An 8929-nucleotide genomic window follows, 5' to 3' on the forward strand; every position below is an offset into this window, starting at 1 on the left:
GATGAATACAAAAAAAAAATGTGTGTAGTTGTTTCCCCCCCGCCCCATTGCCGTGAGCTAAAGAAAAGAAAGGAGAAAATTTTTGTTCATCCTTTCTCATCTTCATTTAGCCGAAACTAGAAAGAAAAAAACAAAGAAAAAAAAATGCTCATCCTTTGGTTCATCCTTGGCCAAAAATTTTAAGGAGGAAGGAAGAAGAAAGGTTGAAGAGGTTCGGCCATGCATGTAGCTAGGCTAAGGTATGTTTGATGATGTTCCATGAGATGCATGCATGTTTTAGTTGTTAGCTTGAGTTCTACCTAGCCCATGGTCTAAATCTTGCTATGTGATGGAAATGACACTCGGCCATGGATGCATCATTCTTGGTTGATGTTTGATGTTGTGGTGATGAGGCATGAGGATGAGTTAAGATTCGGCCTAGGTGGAGTTTGTGTTAATGCCATTGCATGCTAAATATGAAGCTTGTTAATGATGCATGTGATGGTGGCTTGATGATTCTTGAACCTCCTTTTTAGCATTTTTGAGTGAGCACATATGTGCATTGGTTGCTAAATGGAGAAGAATTGGCTAGCAAGTTGTGTGCTAAGGCCGAATATAACTTTTGCATGTTAATGAGCAATGCATGTGTTAAATTGATGGAAAGGGAGAGGATGCTTTACTAGTGTGTATATGTGTGTATTAGCCAAGTTTTGAACTTGAAACAAAAGGGTGTTTAGTCAATACAAGTGACCATACTTGTAGAATGTATTAAGTGTTGAAATCGGCCCCAAAATAGACATGCATATTCGGCCAAGGGGGAAAAATTAGCTAAAATGTTGAGTTTGATTCATGATTCCGTACATATGTGACTTTAATGTCTAATGTATAAATATGGGCTAAGTGCCTTGTGTTCCTCTTTTCGATGCTCAAATGATTAAATCAATTTATTTGTTTAATTAAGCTCAAGAGCAAAGGGGAACTAAATCCGATAAAGGGAAGGAAAAAGTGGTCGAATAGCTATCGGAATCGTTCGACAACACCCGAGGTAAGTTCTTGAGTAAGAGAGCTTAAATTATGATGTGATTAGATCATGTTTTAAGCAAATTAAAATCATGCTCTTTGTGTGGCTATTGAGCCGAATTTGCAAGAATGATAAATGTCTTGTGTTTGAGTTTTGCTAACGAAAATGAAATGCGAATGGGCCATGATTTATTGTTAAATGTGCATGGTTATTTGAATGATGTCCGGGCTAAGTCCCGAAGGCTTGTGCTAAGTGACAATATCCGGACTAAGATCCGAAGGCATTTGTGCGAGATACTAATTCCGGGCTAAGCCCAAAGGCATTTGTGCGAGATACTAATTCCGGGCTAAGCCCGAAGGCATTTGTGCGAGATACTAATTTCGGGCTAAGCCCGAAGGCATTTGTGCGAGTTACTAAATCCGGGTTAAGTCCCGAAGGAATTTGTGCGAATTACTATAACCGGGCTATGTCCCGAAGGCATTTGAACGAGGAGCTATATCCGGTTAAATTTCGAAGGTACGTGATTTGGGAATGAATGAACTTGCTGTAAAATTCCAGTTAATACTCTCGAAACATCCCAACATTGAGGTATGTTTCGTATGTGCTTGAATTTAGTTGAGCCCTTACAAATAAGTATTCGCTCAGTTGATAAACGAGCTACCGGCCTTTGGCTGAGTTGATCTTTTGTGTATGTACATAAGGGTTGATAATGTGAAGCAAGTACGATATCGTAAATTTGTGCATATGAAATTATCCGTTTAGCTATATGAACGCTATACTTTTGTTGTGCTGGAATTCCTTGCTCAAAACTTACTAAGCATAAATTGCTTACTCCGTTTCATTGCTCCTCTGTTTTATAGATTTGGTTCTCCAGCTATCGGACTCGGGATCTTGAAGTCAAAGTCGCCCACACTATCAAAGCCCCCCCTTTTGGTACAATTTTGGTTGAACTTCGAAATGGCATGTATAGGACTACCCGTTTGTTGTGGGTCGTGGACCCTTTGGACTTGTATAAATTTTGGATAGCCATGCGAAAATGGCTTATATGTGTTTGAGTATAATGTTATAATCATTTGGTGTGGATATGCTTGACAAGGATTGGCCACGGGGATGGTTAATCACTTTCATAAATTGTGCTATTTATGCAAAAAGGGCTAGTTGAATCATGGAAACCATGAAATAGGTAAAGTCTACCTTAAAGGCAGATGCTGACAGCAGCAGTGATGTAGATTTAGAAAATCACTAAAAATAGTAGGAATGGAATTAAATAGTGAATAAATTATGTAAACAAACCTTGATGAATCTACTTTCATAGGAAAGTAACGAAACAATCATACGGACAGTATGTTAAGAGATATTCAGGTTCTCGTGAGACAGGGCCAGAACGGTTTCTGGATTCCCTGTTCCGAATTTGGAAATTCATTATAAATTAACCAGAGATAATTAGGAGTCATAACATATATGTATAGATTCCTCTCTGAGTCTAGTTTCTATAGAAACAAACGGCATCAGTATTGGAGCCCTGTACAAGGAGATATCCAAGTCGTAATGCGTAAAAGTCAGGGTAGTCGATCCCTGTAACATGGAAGACTTTGACTAATAAACTGTACTAATTGGCCCGACCAAAAATTCTAGAAAAAAATATGTAGATGGGCATATGAGTCTAGTTTTAGGGAAAAATCACGAAACTGATTTTTGAGTTGTGAAACTCAAGATATTATTTTTAAAGCGACTAGTACGCAGATTGGAAGTGTCTGGGAAATATTTTTTATAAGGGGTTTAAAGTCTGTTAACACCTCGTGTTCGACTCCGGTGTCGGTCTCGGGTTCGGGGTGTTACATTTGATTGGTATCAGAGCTACGGTTTAGTTGATTCTAGGACTACCGTAATGCGTTGGGTCTAGCTATACATGCCATTTTATGTGATTACTTGATAGTGTGGTGATTTCTGACAATTGTAAATGTGTTTATTTATAGTAATGGATCCCGATCCCAACCGAGAAGTAGCTGATGATCTTGAGAGTGTAGCGCCTGCTCCCGCACAAGGGACAGCGCCGGCGGACTCTCAACCTAATGCTAGTAACCCGAATGATGAAGCTAGACAAGCTTTCTATAGCGTGATGAATGATTGGTTCAACCAATATATTCGAACTAATACGGCTGTCCCACAACCTCCATTCCCAACTAATACCACCCCCGCACCTACAATACCTCCGGTAACTGACCAAATAAGGTCAAATAAGCCCCCAGTTGACAGAATCCGAAAACATGGGGCTACTGAATTTAAAGCTACGGATAGCGACGATGCCGAGCAAGCTGAATTTTGGTTGGACAGCACTATCCGGGTACTCGATGAGCTATCTTGTACACCCGATGAATGCCTAAAGTGTACTATCTCCTTGCTACGTGATTCTGCCTATTATTGGTGGAGTACTCTGACTTCTGTTGTGCCCCGAGAGCAAGTAACTTGGGAGTTTTTCCAAACTGAGTTTCGGAAAAAGTATATCAGTCAGAGATTTGTTGATCAAAAACGGAAGGAATTTCTTGAGCTTAAGCAAGGTTCCATGTCAGTTACTGATTACGAGCGAAAATTTGTTAGACTTAGTAGATACGCTCGGGAATGTGTTTCGTCTGAGGCTATCATGTGTAAACGCTTCGAGGATGGGCGGAATGAAGATATAAAAATGTTCGTTGGTGTTCTTGAAATACGAGAGTTCGTAGTACTGGTCGAGCGAGCTTGTAAAGCCGAAGAGCTTAGAAAAGAAAAACAAAAAGTTGATGTGGGAACTGGAGAGTTTCGTAAAAGATCTTCGGGAAAGTCTCTTCAACAGGCATCGAAGAAATTTCGAGATGATGTGGGCCAGTTTAGAGGCACTTCGGGCCTTTTTAGACGAGATCGTGATCGACCCCCTGTGGGTACACGAGGGACTTCGGTCGCCAGTGTTGGGAATGAACATCGAGATAGAACGAAATGTCGATATTGCGGTAAATGGCATTCGGGGAGTTGTAGATTCCCTGACCGCTCCTGTTACAAGTGCGGATCAGTTGACCACTTCATTAAAGATTGCCCGAGGTTGTTTGAACAGAATGAAAATCAGAGTGGGAAACCGGGTGCTACCACTGCTCGAGGTAGACCATCTGGAAATACGGGCAATGCTAGTGGTGGTCAGAGAGGATCTAGAGATGCTACGACCAGATCCGAGGCTCGTGCGCCTGCTAGAGCTTATGCTATACGTGCCCGCGAGGATGCTTCTTCGCCTGATGTTATTACCGGTACTTTTACTCTCTTTGATACTAATGTAATTGCTTTGATTGACCCCGGTTCTACTCATTCTTACATATGTGAAACCTTAGCATCCAGTAAGACTTTACCTATTGAGTCTACTGAGTTCGTAATTCGGGTGTCAAATCCCTTGGGTCGTTACGTGCTTGTCGACAAAGTGTGTAAGAAATGTCCCCTAGAAATTCGAGGTTCCTGTTTTCCGGCGGACTTGATGCTTTTGCCGTTTGATGAATTTGATGTTATTCTTGGTTTGGATTGGTTGACCGCGCATGATGCGGTTGTGAATTGCAAAAGCAAGACTATTGATTTGAGGTGCGCAAATAACGAAGTAATCCGAGTTGAGTCTACGGACTTGGAGGGGATGCCAGCTGTAATATCAGCAATGTTGGCCCAGAAATATGTAAGAAAAGGGTGCGAAGCATACCTTGCGTATGTACTGGATGACAAAGAATTAGACAAGAAACCCGAATCTGTGCCGGTGGTTTGTGAATACCCGGATGTTTTTCCTGAAGGATTACCGGGTTTACCACCTGTTCGGGTGGTAGAGTTTGGTATTGAGCTTGTACCTAGGACTACGCCGATTTCGATAGCTCCGTATCGTATGGCACCAACCGAGTTAAAAGAGTTGAAAGCTTAGTTGCAAGAATTGACGGATAGAGGTTTTGCTCGACCAAGTTTCTCACCTTGGGGTGCACCAGTATTGTTCGTGAAAAAGAAGGACGGAACCATGAGGTTGTGTATTGACTATCGTCAACTGAATAAAGTGACGATAAAGAACAAATATCCGTTACCGCGTATCAATGATTTGTTCGACCAACTGAAGGGAGCCTCAATGTTCTCAAAAATAGATTTGAGATCGGGCTATTATCAGTTGCGAATTCGAGATTCGGACATACCCCAAACTGCTTTCAGAACGGGATATGGTCACTACGAGTTCTTAGTGATGCCGTTTGGGCTCACAAATGCCCCTGCGGTATTTATGGATTTGATGAATCGGATCTTCAGACCATATTTGGATCGGTTCGTAGTTGTGTTCATTGATGACATCTTGGTCTATTCAAGAGATGAGACCGAACATGCTGAGCATCTGAGGCTAGTGTTGCAAATTTTGCGGGATAAGCAGTTATATGCTAAGTTCAGTAAGTGTGAGTTCTGGTTAATAGAGGTTAGCTTCTTGGGTCATGTGGTATCCGCATCGGGTATTCAAGCTGACCCGAGCAAAATTTCAGCCATACTTAACTGGAAGCCTCCAAGAAATATTACCGAAGTTCGGAGCTTCCTGGGACTCGCCGGTTATTACCGACGATTTGTCAAAGGTTTCTCGATGATAGCCACACCAATGACGAAGCTACTTCAAAAGGATGTTAAGTTCGAATGGACGGAGAAATGTCAGACTAGTTTTGATCAACTAAAAACTTATTTGACTGAAGCTCCAATTTTAGTGCAACCCGAATCAGGCAAAGAGTTTGTCATTTATAGTGACGCATCCCTACTTGGGTTGGGTTGCGTATTGATGCAAGAAGTTCGAGTGGTGGCCTATGCGTCGAGACAATTAAAGCCACATGAGAAAAATTATCCGACCCATGATCTTGAACTAGCTGCCATCGTATTTGCTTTAAAAATATGGCGACATTACTTATTTGGTGAGAAGTGCCATGTATTTTCGGATCACAAAAGTCTCAAAAATTTGTTGACTCAAAGAGACTTAAATCTGCGACAAAGACGTTGGCTTGAGTTGTTGAAAGATTACGAGCTTGTCATTGATTACCACCCGGGAAAGGCTAATATGGTTGCGGACGCCTTAAGCCGGAAATCATTGTTTGCTTTACGAGCGATGAATGTGCACTTGTCTGTTCTACCCGACAATGTGTTAATAGCTGAATTAAAAGCCAAATCATTATTGATTCATCAAATTCGTGAAGCCCAGAAAGTTGATGATGAATTGGTTGCAAAACGGGCTGAGTGTGCTCCGAACAAGGAATCGGAGTTTCAAATTGATGATGATGATTGTTTGAGGTTCAGAAGTCGTTTGTGTATTCCAAGGAGTTCGGAACTCATTTCGATGATTCTGAACGAAGCCCATTGTAGCCGAATGTCAAGTCACCCGGGGAGTACGAAAATGTACAACGATTTGAAACGTTGGTTTTGGTGGCATGGTATGAAACGAGACATCTCCGACTTTGTTTCGAGATGTTCAATATGTCAACAAGTGAAAGCGGAACATCAAGTGCCTTCAGGATTACTTCAGCCGATCATGATACCCGAGTGGAAATGGGATCGAGTCACAATGGACTTTGTGTCCGGACTGCCATTGTCAACAAGTAAGAAGGATGCGATTTGGGTTGTTGTTGATAGACTGACTAAGTCGGCTCACTTTATCCCCGTGTGTATGGATTTTTCATTGGATAGACTAGTTGAATTGTACGTTTCTCAGATTGTCGGGTAGAACAGATTTCTATCGTGTCGGATAGAGATCCGAGATTCACCTCGCGATTTTGGAGGAAATTGCAAGAAGCTTTGGGTACCAAGCTGCATTTTAGCACTGCTTTTCATCCCCAAACCGATGGTCAATCTGAGCGGATAATTCAGATACTTGAGGATATGTTGAGATGTTGCATCCTCGAGTTCAGTGGTTCATGGGAACGGTATTTACCTTTGATTGAATTCGCTTACAATAATAGTTTTCAATCAAGTATTAAGATGGCACCTTACGAGGCTTTGTACGGTCGTAAATGCCGTACACCGTTGTTTTGGACCGAGCTCGGTGAAAGTAAAATTTTCGGAGTTGATTTGATTAAGGATGCTGAACAGAAAGTAAAGGTAATCCGTGAAAGTCTGAAAGCAGCCACAGATCGTCAAAAATCGTATGCGGATTTGAAACGAAAGGACATTGAATATCAGGTGGGAGATAAAGTGTTCCTTAAAGTTTCGCCTTGGGAAAAGGTACTCAGGTTTGGCCGTAAGGGCAAGTTGAGCCCGAGATTCATTGGGCCGTACGAAATCTCCGAACGAGTTGGTCCGGTTGCGTATAGATTGATTTTGCCCCCTGAGCTTGAAAAGATTCACGACGTCTTTCATGTTTCGATGCTTCGACGCTATCGATCTGATCCATCGCACATAATTAGCCCATCAGAGGTTGAAATTCAAGCCGATATGAGTTATGAAGAAGAGCCGATGCATATCCTAGCTCGTGAAGTGAAGGAGTTGCGAAACAAAAGGGTTCCGTTAGTGAAGGTGTTATGGCTCAAACACGGGATTGAGGAAGCTACTTGGGAAACCCAGAGCTCGATGAAAGAACGATACCCAAACCTATTTACCGGTAAGATTTTCGGGGACGAAAATTTCTTAAGTGGGGGAGAGTTGTGACAGCCCAAAATTGACCCTAGTCGGGAAGTGGTTTCGGGACCACAAAACCGAGTCATAAAAATAATTGATTTCCATATTCTATGCTTATTATGTGTGTACATGAGTATGTGGAAGTTTCATTCTCCAATTTTGCCAATTGCATGAGAAATTATTAAATAGGGATTGATATGAGACATGGTGAAAATATGATAGGCTAATTTAAAATGGTCTATTAATGCATGTTGTGAAAATGATGGGTTTGCATGTCAAATTACCCAAAATTTGAGCTAGTGGTTGGCCATGCTATGGGTGGAAACATGTTGGGAACATGTTGGCCTAGTGAGGTATGTAGGAAAAAAATAAAATAAGGGGCATGGGCATAAAATAATGAAAAGGAGTATGATGAATACAAAAAAAAATGTGTGTAGTTGTTTCCCCCCCGCCCCATTGCCGTGAGCTAAAGAAAAGAAAGGAGAAAATTTTTGTTCATCCTTTCTCATCTTCATTTAGCCGAAACTAGAAAGAAAAAAACAAAGAAAAAAAAATGCTCATCCTTTGGTTCATCCTTGGCCAAAAATTTTAAGGAGGAAGGAAGAAGAAAGGTTGAAGAGGTTCGGCCATGCATGTAGCTAGGCTAAGGTATGTTTGATGATGTTCCATGAGATGCATGCATGTTTTAGTTGTTAGCTTGAGTTCTACCTAGCCCATGGTCTAAATCTTGCTATGTGATGGAAATGACACTCGGCCATGGATGCATCATTCTTGGTTGATGTTTGATGTTGTGGTGATGAGGCATGAGGATGAGTTAAGATTCGGCCTAGGTGGAGTTTGTGTTAATGCCATTGCATGCTAAATATGAAGCTTGTTAATGATGCATGTGATGGTGGCTTGATGATTCTTGAACCTCCTTTTTAGCATTTTTGAGTGAGCACATATGTGCATTGGTTGCTAAATGGAGAAGAATCGGCTAGCAAGTTGTGTGCTAAGGCCGAATATAACTTTTGCATGTTAATGAGCAATGCATGTGTTAAATTGATGGAAAGGGAGAGGATGCTTTACTAGTGTGTATATGTGTGTATTAGCCAAGTTTTGAACTTGAAACAAAAGGGTATTTAGTCAATACAAGTGACCATACTTGTAGAATGTATTAAGTGTTGAAATCGGCCCCAAAATAGACATGCATATTCGGCCAAGGGGGAAAAATTAGCTAAAATGTTGAGTTTGATTCATGATTCCGTACATATGTGACTTTAATGTCTAATGTATAAATATGGGCTAAGTGCCTTGTGTTCCTCTTTTCGA

This window comes from Gossypium hirsutum, chromosome A01 (genome assembly GCF_007990345.1).
Source record: "Gossypium hirsutum isolate 1008001.06 chromosome A01, Gossypium_hirsutum_v2.1, whole genome shotgun sequence".
Lineage (NCBI taxonomy): Eukaryota > Viridiplantae > Streptophyta > Magnoliopsida > Malvales > Malvaceae > Gossypium > Gossypium hirsutum.